General features: G+C 44.3%; 1 pseudogene; it reads right to left on the bottom strand.

The window, feature by feature from the left end:
• Positions 1 to 9,336: 9,336 nt before the first annotated feature.
• On the bottom strand, positions 9,337 to 10,550 carry LOC119333998 (annotated as a pseudogene).
• Between the last annotated feature and the right edge of the window lie 3,541 nt (positions 10,551 to 14,091).

Below are 14,091 nucleotides of genomic sequence, written 5' to 3' on the forward strand. Positions count from 1 at the left end.
CTTAAGTAGAAGGTATTCCCGACAGTTTCCTTAGGGTATCCTATGAAGACGCATTTTTCCGACTTGGGTTCGAGCTTTTCAGGTTGAAGTTTCTTGACATAAGCATCGCATCCCCAAACTTTTAGAAACGACAGCTTAGGTTTCTTCCCAAACCATAATTCATACGGTGTCGTCTCAACGGATTTAGACGGTGCCCTATTTAAAGTGAATGTAGCTGTCTCTAGAGCGTATCCCCAAAATGATAGCGGTAAATCAGTAAGAGACATCATAGACCGCACCATATCCAATAGAGTGCGATTATGATGTTCGGACACACCGTTTCGCTGAGGTGTTCCAGGCGGCGTGAGTTGTGAAACGATTCCACATTTCCTTAAGTGTGTGCCAAATTCGTGACTTAAATATTCTCCTCCACGATCTGATCGTAGGCACTTTATCTTTCGGTCACGTTGATTCTCCACCTCATTCTGAAATTCCTTGAACTTTTCAAAGGTCTCAGACTTGTGTTTCATTAAGTAGACATACCCATATCTACTTAAGTCATCAGTGAGAGTGAGAACATAACGATATCCTCCGCGAGCCTCAACGCTCATTGGACCGCACACATCGGTATGTATGATTTCCAATAAGTTGGTTGCTCGCTCCATTGTTTCGGAGAACGGAGTCTTGGTCATCTTGCCCATGAGGCATGGTTCGCACGTGTCAAACGATTCATAATCAAGAGACTCTAAAAGTCCATCGGCATGGAGCTTCTTCATGCGCTTGACACCAATGTGACCAAGGCGGCAGTGCCACAAGTATGTGGGACTATCGTTATCAACTTTACATCTTTTGGCATCTACACTATGAACATGTGTAATATTACGCTCGAGATTCATTAAGAATAAACCATTGACCATCGGAGCATGACCATAAAACATATCTCTCATATAAATCGAACAACCATTATTCTCAGACTTAAATGAGTAGCCATCTCGTATTAAACGAGATCCAGATACAATGTTCATGCTCAAACTTGGCACTAAATAACAATTATTAAGGTTCAAAACTAATCCCGTAGGTGAATGTAGAGGAAGCGTGCCGACGGCAATCACATCGACTCTGGAACCATTCCCGACGCGCATCGTCACCTCGTCCTTCGCCAGTCTTCGTTTATTCCGCAGCTCCTGCTGTGAGTTACAAATATGAGCAACGGCACCGGTATCAAATACCCAGGAGTTACTATGAGTACTGGTAAGGTACACATCAATTACATGTATATCAAATATACCTTTGGTTTTGCCGGCCTTCTTATCTGCTAAGTATTTGGGGCAGTTCCGCTTCCAGTGACCCTTCCCCTTGCAATAAAAGCACTCAGTCTCAGGCTTAGGTCCATTCTTTGACTTCTTCCCGGTAACTGGCTTACCAGGCGCGGCAACCTCCTTGCCGTCCTTCTTGAAGTTCTTCTTACCCTTGCCTTTCTTGAACTTAGTGGTCTTATTGACCATCAACACTTGATGTTCTTTCTTGATTTCAGCCTCTGCTGACTTCAGCATCGAGAACACTTCAGGAATGGTCTTTTCCATCCCCTGCATGTTGTATTTCATCACAAAGCTCTTGTAGCTTGGTGGGAGCGACTGGAGGATTCTGTCAATGACCGCCTCATCTGGGAGGTTAATGTTCAGCTGGGTCATACGGTTGTGCAACCCAGACATCTTCAGGATGTGCTCACTGACAGAACTGTTTTCCTCCATCTTACAACTGTAGAACTTGTCGGAGACATCATATCTCTCGACCCGGGCATGAGCTTGGAAAACTAGTTTCAGCTCTTCGAACATCTCATATGCTCCGTGATGCTCAAAACGCTTTTGGAGCCCCGGTTCTAAGCTGTAAAGCATGCCGCACTGAACGAGGGAGTAATCATCAGCGCGAGTTTGCCAAGCATTCATAATGTCTTGGTTCTCTGGGACGGGAGCGTCACCTAGCGGTCCTTCTAGGACATATTGTTTCCTGGCAGCTATGAGGATGATCCTCAGGTTCCGGACCCAGTCCGTATAGTTGCTGCCATCATCTTTCAGCTTGGTTTTCTCTAGGAACGCGTTGAAGTTCATGTTGACATGAGCGTTGGCCATTTGATCTACAAGACATATTTGCAAAGGTTTTAGACTAAGTTCATGATAATTAAGTTCTAATCAAATTATGAACTCCCACTCAGATTAGACATCCCTTTAGTCATCTAAGTGTTACACGATCCGAGTTGACTAGGCCGTGTCCGATCATCACGTGAGACGGACTAGTCATCGTCGGTGAACATTCTCATGTTGATCGTATCTTCCATACGACTCGTGTTCGACCTTTCGGTCTCCGTGTTCCGAGGCCATGTCTGCACATGCTAGGCTCGTCAAGTTAACCCTAAGTGTTTTCGCTGTGTAAAACTGTCTTACACCCGTTGTATGTGAACGTAAGAATCCATCACACCCGATCATCACGTGGTGCTTAGAAGCGACGAACTGTAGCAACGGTGCACAGTTAGGGGAGAACACTTCTTTGAATTTTGTAAGGGATCATCTTATTTACTACCGTCGTCCTAAGTAAACAAGATGCATAAACATAATAAACATTACATGCAATTATATAGTTATGACATGATATGGCCAATATCATATAGCTCCATTGATCTTCATCTTCGGGGCTCCATGATCATCTTGTCACCGGCTTGACGCCATGATCTCCATCATCATGATCTCCATCATCGTGTCTTCATGAAGTTGTCACGCCAACGACTACTTCTACTTCTATGGCTAACGCGTTTAGCAATAAAGTAAAGTGAGTTACATGGCGTTCTTCAATGACACGCAGGTCATACAAAAAATAAAGACAACTCCTATGGCTCCTGCCGGTTGTCATACTCATCGACATGCAAGTCGTGATTCCTATTACAAAGAACATGATCTCATACATCACAATTCATCATTCATCACAACTTCTGGCCATATCACATCACATGATCAATCGCTGCAAAAACAAGTTAGACGTCCTCTAATTGTTGTTGCATCTTTTACGTGGCTGCAATTGGGTTCTAGCAAGAACGTTTTCTTACCTACGAATAACCACAACGTGATTTTGTCAACTTCTATTTACCCTTCATAAGGGCCCTTTTCATCGAATCCGCTCCAACTAAAGTGGGAGAGACAGACACCCGCCAGCCACCTTATGCAACTAGTGCATGTCAGTCGGTGGAACCGGTCTCACGTAAGCGTACGTGTAAGGTTGGTCCGGGCCGCTTCATCCCACAATACCGCCGAAGCAAGAAAAGACTAGTAGAGGCAAGTGAGATGACAAAATCCACGCCCACAACAAAATTGTGTTCTACTCGTGCAAAGAGAACTACGCATAGACCTAGCTCATGATGCCACTGTTGGGGAACGTTGCAGAAAATTAAAATTTTTCCTATGGTTTCACCAAGATCCATCTATGAGTTCATCTAAGCAACGAGTCAAGGGAGAGAGTTTGCATCTACATACCACTTGTAGATCACGAGCGGAAGCTAGCCAAGGGGATGGTGATGATGGAGTCGTACTCGAACGTGATTCGGATCACCGATGTCCAAGTGCTGAACGGACAGCACCTCCGCGTTCAACACACGTACGGGACGGGAGACGTCTCCTCCTTCTTGATCCAGCAAGGGGGAAGGAGAGGTTGAGGAAGATTTCTCCAACGGCAGCACGACGGCGTGGTGTAGTTGGTGCAGCAGTACTCCGACAGGGCTTCGCCAAGCATATACGGAGGAGGAGAGGTGTTGGGGAGGGGAGGGGCTGCACCTTGGCTTGTGTGTTAAGCTCCCATGCGCCTCCCCACTATATATAGGGGTGGAGGGGCTGGTTTCTTGCCCTCCAAGTCCATTGGGGCGTTGGCCAAGGTGGGAGGAAAGAAATCCCATCATTTCCTTCCCCACCGATTGTTATCCCCCCTTTTTAGGGATCTTGATCTTATCCCTTCGGGATATGATCTTATTCCTTCTAAGGGGGGATCTTGGTGCGCCTTGACCAGGGGTGTGGGGCCTTTCCCCCACTACTCACGTTCATGTGGGTCCCCCCATGCAGGTGGGCCCCACTCCGGAACCTTCTAGAACCTTCCCGGTACAATACCGAAAAATCCCGAACATTTTCCGGCGGCCAAAATAGGACTTCCCATATATAAATCTTTACCTCCGGACCATTCCGGAACTCCTCGTGACGTCCGGGATCTCATCCGGGACTCCGAACAACATTCGGTAACCACATACAAACTTCCTTTATAACCCTAGCGTCATCGAACCTTAAGTGTGTAGACCCTACGGGTTCGGGAGACATGTAGACATGACCGAGACGTTCTCCGGTCAATAACCAACAGCGGGATCTGGATACCCATGTTGGCTCCCACATGCTTCTCGATGTTGTCATCGGATGAACCACGATGTCGAGGATTCGATCAAACCCTGTATACAATTCCCTTTGTCAATCGGTACGTTACTTGCCCGAGACTCGATCGTCGGTATCCCAATACCTTGTTCAGTCTCGTTACCGACAAGTCACTTTACTCGTACCGTAATGCATGATCTCGTGGCCAACACTTTGGTCACCTTGAGCTCATTATGATGATGCATTACCGAGTGGGCCCAGAGATACCTCTCCGTCATACGGAGTGACAAATCCCAGTCTCGATCCGTGTCAACCCAACAGCTACTTTCGGAGATACCTGTAATGCACCTTTATAGTCACCCAGTTACGTTGTGACGTTTGATACACCCAAGGCACTCCTACGGTATCCGGGAGTTACACGATCTCATGGTCTAAGGAAGAGATACTTGACATTCGCAAAGCTCTAGCAAACGAACTAAACGACCTTTGTGCTATGCTTAGGATTGGGTCTTGTCCATCACATCATTCTCCTAATGATGTGATCCCGTTATCAACGACATCCAATGTCCATAGCCAGGAAATCATGACTATCTGTTGATCACAACGAACTAGTCAACTAGAGGCTCACTAGGGACATATTGAGGTCTATGTATTCACACGTGTATTACGATTTCCGGATAATACAGTTATAGCATGAATAAAAGACAATTATCATGAACAATGAAATATAATAATACTTTTATTATTGCCTCTAGGGCATATTTCCAACAGCCAGAAGGCTCCGCCTGAGAGCATGTTGTTTCTCGACATCCTTTAAATGGCCCCAATTTTTTCCTATGACCTTGTATGACCAATTTAAGGCACCATGCCAAGTTGTTTTGGTTTTCGACAAATTTTGCATTTTTTATAGTTTTCCCAATCAACAGAAGACCGATAAAATGGCTGGACGTGTCACATCTTGCATACGGTGTCGAAAATCGTTCAAAACTGACATGGATGCCTACCATGGGCATGACCACCTACTTGCAAACTTGGAGTAATTTCAAGGGTGCACAAAAATAGAGCATGTTGAATAGAGGGTGTTTGTGTAGGCTAGAAGGCTTCATCTAAGAGCACGTTATTTCTCGACATACTTGAAATAGCCCCAAGTTTTTATAAGCCTGACCAATTCAAGGAACCATGCCAAATATTTTGGGGTTTTGATAAGTGCTGCATTTTCTGGAGTTTTCTTGGTGAAAAAGAGCGATGAATGGCCGACGTATCGCAACGTGCATGCGGTGTCGGAAGTTATTCAAACTAGGCATAGGTGCCTAACATGGGCATGCCACCTCCTTGCAAAAGTTGAGGTCATTTCAACGATGTCCAAGAATAGACTATGTGCAATGAAGGTTGTTCTGATAGGCCGAAAGGGTCCATTTGAAAGGACCTTATTTTCTATGTTCGTTAAATGGCCTCAATTTTTTCCATCAGTTTTTGTAACCAATTTAAGGTATCATGCCAAGTAGTTTGGATTTTTGACAAATTTTACATTTTCTAAAGTTTTCATGGTGAAAAAGGATCAATAAATGGCCGGACATGTCGCAACATGCAAATGGTGTTGGAAGTCGTTCAAACCTAACATGGATGTTTCATATGTCCGTGCCAAACTAATGCAAGAAGTTAGAGTCGTTTATCTATAGTCTAAAAAAACTACCAGTCGAGAGAAGTGTGCTAGACTAATCCACACGGATACATCCGTAAACATGAGGTTTTTTATAATCAACTTTTTTGTAATGCATACATTTCTTAAATTTTATTTTTTAAAGGAAAATCTTTTAAAATTCCAGAACATTTTCAAAATTTTGAAGAATATTTTTTGGTATTCCAAATAATATTTCAATTTTTTGAACTGATTTCAAAAGAATATTAAAGCTCAAAAGGAGAAAAATAATGAAAAAATAGAAACAAAATTTTTAGGCCTTGGGCCAACTAGGCGACGACATCGCTCTCATGGGCGCATGCTGGGGATGCCCAAATGTTTGCAGATTTGGGAAAGTTCATACTTTTTTCGTAATTTCTTAAAAATCTTTCACAGATTTTCCAAAAAATAATCTATTGTTCCTGAACTTTTTCTCAAGTTTATGAATCTTTTTGTAAAAAAAGTTCTACCTACACAAAAAATTCATAGTTTTTTAAATTGGAAATATTTTATAGATTTTAAAAAAATCACGAAAAAGTTACAAAAACCAGTTCAAGAAATTGAAAAAGATTAACAAATTTGAAAAAAGCCGAGGTGCTAAATACGGTGGAAATCTATTTTTTTGCGCTATCTGCGGCAAGTTGTGGCTCATTTGCATAGAGGCAAGCGACCTAGCAAGTGAGATGGGCCGCCCCAACTATGAGATAATGCATGTGCTACAGTATCCGGTTTGGAAAATGATCCGTTTCAACCGGCTGATTTTCCACTCCATCAACCGCCACGCTCGCTTGACACGTGTCTCATGTGCAGCCCACCCACCGGTTTCCCATCTCACAGCGTTATCTCTACGCGAGGTCTTCATCCACACGTTTCCTCCAGCCTTCTTCTTGAGCAAACCCTATCGTACGTCGTTCGTCACCGGACATTGCTCCATCCTTCGCTGATACCTTCTCCAATCACTGTGTTGCAAGCTCCACGGAAAAAACGATTCACACTGAAGTCTCCCCTCCACCTTTGTCCCAAGCGGCCAGCACGAGATCGCCATGGCCTCATCTCCTTGCTTCATCCCGCCCGCTTCATCTCCTTTTGCTTCATCCCGCCATGGTTGCGACCACCGCCTGCTTCATCCCGACAATGCTTCAGTGCAGCACGACCGAGGAGGCCGAAGGCGTCGCCACTTACCGTACTGCTGCAACGCAACATGCATGGGGAGGCAGGCACGCATCACCGCCGGTGTGCCATGCTGCAATTAAGCGCGTGCTGCTGCCGACAACGCTGCAATGAAGTGCACACTGTTGCCGGCCGTGTGCTAAGGCAAGGACGTCACAGTGTAGTGGCCGGTCCTGTCGGCAGCGCGGCAAGTCAAGGACGACGCAATGATGTGGCTGGTGCTGCCGGCGGTGCGACAAGTCCAGGACGACGATGCTGCAATGTAACATGCATTTGTTGCCCGTGACGCGACAAGTCAAGGACGACAACGCTGTAATGTAACATGCATTGCTACCGGCGATGCGACAAGTCAAGGACGGCGGCGCTGCAAAGAAGTGGCTGCTGCTGCCGGCGGCGCGAGAAGTTGAGGACGGCGACACTGCAATGAAGCGTCGATTGAGCGAGACACCGACAATGGGGGCGGTGATCATCGTCCTTTTGGCTATTTTTTTTTGCAGAACCAAAGCTGCTGCGTGGCGAGGATGTAGACTGGTGGCGTCATGCCTTGATAATGTTGTGTGCGTCTGGATTGCAACATCACCGCTGTGATTAGGTCATCGGCGCTGGCACCGGTGCCATGGTGAAGAGATAAGTAGCGTGGTTCATAACATCCGTTGTTGGTCATGGCGGAGTTGCGTTGTTGCTTGTACTAGGGTGGTGGATGTGAGGCAAGGGGAGGACGATGGCTGCTTCGTTTTGCTTTTGATCGAAAGGCTCTCCAGGCGGCTTAATTCTGGATCAAATCAACCGGCTGATTTGTAGCAGCCCTCATTCGGTTTTGGGAACCGTCTCGAAGGTTCCTGAAATAATTTTCATTAGTTTTCATTTTTTAGTTTCTTTTTTCTTTTTCTGTTTCTTCTTTTCCATATAACCAGTTTTTTATTTTTTCATATATATAAATTTTCAAAAAATATTCATAATTTAAAAAATTGTCCAAATTTTGAAAAAATGTTCAGGATTCCAAAATTTTATTCGCATATTGAAAAAATGTTTAAACTTTAAATTTATATTCTCTTTTTTCAAAAAAAAAATCCAGGATTCCAAAGATTTGTTTGCATATTAAAAGCCCTAAAATGCTCAGTCCTAGGCTTAACATAATAACTAGCTTATGATAACTGACTAGAATATCTAGAGTGCATTATCTTAAATAATTGAATACTGGAGAGACCATTCAAGATTAATCTAAGAGTGCCTTATATATAGCTAAGGTACACTGGCACAAGAACACAGACAATTGAAGCTACCAAGTTAAGTTCTAAGACAAGGTAGCGGAGTTGGTCAGCATGTGAAAGGACGATCTTTTAGCACCATGAATCCACAAATAAGGATGAGCATCATGTCGATGGGCACTTTTGGCTGTCATGCATTAACCTGGCAGAGGAAACAAATTTAAACAAGCTCTGGTCACTATCGCGATGAGGAAATATGGAGTTTTTATACTCCCTTCGTCCTAAAATTCTTGTTTTAGATTTGTCTAAATACGGATGTACCAAGTCACGTTTTAGTATTAGATACATCCGTATCTGGTCACTATCGCAATGAGGAAATAGGGAGTTTTTATGTGTTAAGAACGTGGCAACTGGAAAATCAAACACAACATGGTGAGAGCATATAGAAACCCAACGGCCAATGAAATTTAGATGGGGCAACTAACATCATTTAGTCTAGCAACTGTCTGATGCAAAACATATTATTGCCAGTGGCAAATAAAACATAATACATGCTAATAGCAGAAAGAAATAGCGAAGTACTTGATGCAGAGTTTAACTGGAACTAATAATTCGTATCGAACCCCAAGACAAATAAATTAGGATGAGACAACCTCAGCTTACCTAGAAACTATACTATGCAAAACAAAAGGGCATGATACCATTAGAGAAGATTGCAGAATGCAAAAGAGAAACTTAGTTAAGGAAAGCTGCGTAAAAATGTTGAATTGTCCATATTATCCACTCCACCATTTGGTTTCTATTTCCATGGAAGGATGAGGGCGTGGCACAAAAGTTTGGAAATATAGCTAATAAATGGTATATGCACAACTAAACTCTATGATTCGCATGCTAACAATTACATTTACGTTTCACCTGTGTGCGTGCAAATAGTGCATTCCAGGGAAGAATATGCCTCGAAGATGTTGTATATCTTTGCGCATCCATCATTACTTGCCGAGGCCTCCTCTGACAGCTTCACAATCATTTTTTTAAGCATCGACGCACATTTGAATACGAGTTTCAAGAAATCAATATCATGATTGTATCCTTTAAACTCTTTGATCTCCGCTTCTTCGAGAGCAAACAAGGAGATTGTTTGAGATCTCCAGTTTGAAGGCTCACAAGGACAACCAAATGGGCATTCTTCTTCTTCCACCTAAAACCAAAAGTTATATGTGAATTACTACACATTGTATCATTAGGGTATATATATAACTAAAGCGTAGAATTACCGCTGATCTCTGTAGGATGACTTTAAGCCTCCTCATGGAACCAAATTTTTTAACCATCCTTCGGAGATGAAACACGAGTGGTCCAAAAACATGTCCATTTTTTGTGAGATTTAGCTCCAAAACAGAAAACTCGGCAACCATATGCTTCTCTATCTCCTGTGCAAAGGTGTTCTTGTCTCCTAGGCCTAAAACGTGGACGATCTGAAAAAACAATTTGACAAGATACATATATCATTAACACATTTAGTTTGGTTGAAGCTTTGCAGTAAACTGAGCGGGGAGATGAGACCCACTGCATAGACCCAAATCTCCAGCGAAGGGAGATGTCCTTGTCTCTCTGCCGTCTGTAGCATCACCTGATCTCGAGACTCCAAATACCAAAAGCACTAGGCTCCCTCTCAAAGCTGTAGTACCAGCAGTCCCACGAGACGTTCTCCAGCATCGGTGCCAAGACGGAGATGCTGACCCCCAAGGCGGTGAAGGACATGGTCAATTGCTTAAGCAGGGGGGCGACGATGTTGACACGGCGTGTCCGCTTGCCCCAGCGGTCGACGACGAGCTCGTGCAGCGACGCGGAGCTGACACTCAACTCGCCCCTGTCATTCTCAATGCTCCGGAGCCGAAGTGTGCGCAAGCGTGGGCAGCAGGAGAGCAAGGGGTCGAGATCCGGGACGCTGCCTGACAAAGAAAGCGTCTCGAGCGCCGGGAATTCGATGCCAGCCGGCACGCGGAGCAAGAGGAGACATGACGCCAGCTCGATGGAGGTGGCGCGGTAGAAGCAAGACCAGGGCCGTATTTGGGAAAAGGAGGCCCGGTGCGAAATCAAATTATGGGCACTTGGCATTTTTTTCCTTTTCTTAACTTTTCCATGTCATGACTCATAGTTCCTTTTTTTTGTCATCATGACTCGTAGTTCCTAATTCTTCTGAAGACACTGAAGAAGGTAAAACTAAGAGACAAACATCCAATGTTAAAAATTGGACATATATAGATAAAAAGGATTGAAGCTACCTTAGCCTTCAATTGCAGTCAGGCTCCAATTGATGCTGATGCACATAAGTTGCAGCGCTGGCAACAGGCAGCTAAGTGGTCGAGAGAAACACTGATATGCAACCCTACCGATTTGAGACCTAAGAAGAATAGAACACAAATAAAAAATGGGGATTGAGAGTGGAACATTACCTATTCAATGTTCGTCGCAATGGGTTATTTGTGGAAATAGCATAGAATTAGCAGATGGGGATTGGTAGTCGAACGTTACCTATTGAAAGTTCATCGCAATGGATTATCTTGTGGTAAATGCGGAAAAAAAAGAAGATGGGGGATTCAGAGTGGAACATTAGCAAGGAAATAATGTTGATGAGGATTTAGGAATTAGGAGTAAACTAAGGATCAAAGAGTGAAGATTGATGAGGAGTAGGAAGGGGTATTGTACCTGCTGTCTAAAGAAGCCGAAGAGTAGATAGAGAACCATGGGTGAGAACCTCATTTTTTATGGAAAAAAGAGCCATGCGTTGAGGAGAGGCTGGATAATTTCTTCATGCAGGTTCCCATGTAGTACTAGTATTGGCCGAGTTAATTAAGCGCCAGGTTCCCATGCGTGAGGAGAGGCTGGTACATTCCTGCTTTGATTATTCAACCGTCCATGGTAATAAGTGTACCTACCTCCTACTAACCCCAACAATTAACTAATACTCTCGCTGATTTGGGGGGCCTGCTGACTTTGGGGCCCTGTGCAGGCGCACACGCTGCACATGTGCCTGGTACGGGCCTGAGCAAGACAGGTCCGTTCAAGTGCCCGCGGAGGGTGAAGGCGAACTCCTCCGGCGCGAGCCGCGCAGCAGAGACTTGACGCCGGCGGGGTCGAGGAGGGGGCTGTGCCTCTCGTCGTAGTGGGGGACGCGGATTTCCAGGAGGGAAACTGCTGGAGGGTGGACGCGGCCGAGCGCCGCCTTGAGCGAGGGGAACGGGACGTCGCTGAAGACGATCTGGCGAAGGCATGCTCAGAGGCCGCGCCACTGGTGGGAGAGGACGCTGGTGCGCGCGGCTAAGCGGGCGCAGCGGAGGTGGGCGAGGACGAGGAGGAGCAGGTCATCGGGGAGGGCGCTGATGCGGTCCACTCCACCATCTCCTGGAGCTGAGGTGGCTGCTGCTGGGAGGAAGGGGAGCGGTGCCCCGATCTCAACTCCATCGTCGGGGTCGGGGGCGTAGCTTCACAAAACAAAAACCCTAGGTTTACTACGTGCGCACGTTCCCCTCCCAGTTTCCTTTTTGGAATCCTCCTAGCTATAATCATGTAAAGCTGACAAATTGTCATGACGGTTTGGTTAGGTTTGAGACCCCGGATTCTGCGCTCCAGGTTTGAGACCCCTTCTCTATTTATTATCTAATCTTTTTAGGGAATTTTGAGTAGGGCGTTTTGATGCCTAGGCTCATCTGCATCCGGTTAAAAAAATTCGTAAAAAATACAAACAAATTCAAAAAATTCCAAATAAAATTTGTGTGGTAGACAATTTGATGCGTGAGGCCCGCTCCAAATTTCAATTCATTTGGACATATGAGCAACTCTCAGCAAAAAAGACAAATCAGGCCAAAGCAGAACATGAACAATAAACATTTTTACAGACCCCCAATTTGTCTTTTTTGCTGAGAGCTGCTCATATGTCCAAATAATTTAAAATTTGGAGCGAGCCTCACGCATCAAATTGTCTACCACACAAATTTTATTTGGTATTTTTTGAATTTTTCTAGTATTTGTTTTGATTTTTTTCATCGGCGCGGGTGCAGATGAGCTCGGGTGCAGAAATGGATTTTCGGGGAATTTTCTATTATTCATTAATGTGTATCTAATTCATGCTATAATATTTTTTGAAAATTATGGAATTAGAGAAATGTACATGCTCTTTCATTTCATTTGCGAGGAGTTGGATGAGAAGAATTAAACTTTTCTTATGGATAAAAGGCGCAAGGAGCGCCCGGCTTTAAAATAAAAAACCAACAAAGTCATACAAAATCTTACAACCAAAAGGAATACATAGCCGAAAACAGAAAACAGAGCATAAGTCTAAACATTACAAAGCCACTCAAAAGGTATAGCTCAACATCGTCGAAGTAGATTAGTAAAATGGGGGTAGCCGATATCACTGGCTGGAGCTTCGGTTGATGGTGTGCATGCATTTGATCTCGCGAAGCACCTCGAAGGTCATGTAACTGTCCTTCTTCTTACCCAGAGGACTCCACTGCTTAAAGAAAAGAGACCATTTGAATAAGTAGTTAGCAGGACGAGTAGGTAATTTTCCTTCGATAAGCAACTTTCTTGCACGTGTTCCTAAGCACCGGCCAAAGCGAAGGGCACAAACGCTCGCCAAGCTACTCTACGTTGCTGGCTTCTAGTGGCGCACACCAGAGCAAACTGATCTGCCATGGAACTATAGGTGTGGAATAGTTTCATGGTGCAAACGATCGCCATTTAGAAGTTGGCAATGCGCCTATTCTTGGCCTCGTCAACACCTATGGTGCAAACTTTGCTTTTAGAAAAAATGATTTTCATCCCATACATACATTGCTTCCAAGCAAAACGAATAATTTTAATAGTCACCAAACTTCGCATGTCGGGATCAAAGAGAAGCATTGTATCGTCGTCGTATTGGATACGCATCACTTCATCAGGGATGAGGTGAGTCACCACACCTTTGAGGTGCCCTGCTTCTTTGGCTTTGGTCGTCATGGAAGATAGAGAATCTGTGACTAAATCAAACAGAATGGGCGAGATAGGATCTCCTTGACGTAGGCCTCTCTTATTACGAAAGAATGGGCCCAACTCCCCATTGATGCAAATACATAGTAGTTTGTCAACTTGAGACAAGTTGCAAGATCCTATGGATAAATCCTGCTTGTAACCCTTTCCGTTGCAGAAACTCTCGAAGAAAATACCAACTTACTCAGGCATATGCTTTTTCAAAGGTAAGTTTTACAAGAACATCGGGAAGTTTTTTTACCTCTAAGCTCATGGACAATTTCGTTGAGACAAAGAACTCCCTCCATGATAAAACAACCTTTAATAAAAGCTGTTTGTGCCCGATCAACAATTTTAACCGCTATAGGACTTTTAAGCGCATTGCATATACTTTGACGACCAGTTTAAATTGTACGTTGATAGGCGCGATAGGACGGCCATAATTGGGTAATACGATCCGGCCCTATGATTTTAGGGATTAAAGTTAGGATCACGATCTTAAGGATTAAAGCTAGGATCATGAAATAAATACGTATGATATCAACCACTCCTAGTCTGAGACCAAAAGTTTGAGAACTACCCAACAAAGTATAAAGGAGGAGGCAACCGGGAAGCCGTTTGGTCCCTACCAAGGTTTTGGCTATCAAAT

Source organism: Triticum dicoccoides, chromosome 7A, assembly GCF_002162155.2.
Source record: "Triticum dicoccoides isolate Atlit2015 ecotype Zavitan chromosome 7A, WEW_v2.0, whole genome shotgun sequence".
NCBI lineage: Eukaryota > Viridiplantae > Streptophyta > Magnoliopsida > Poales > Poaceae > Triticum > Triticum dicoccoides.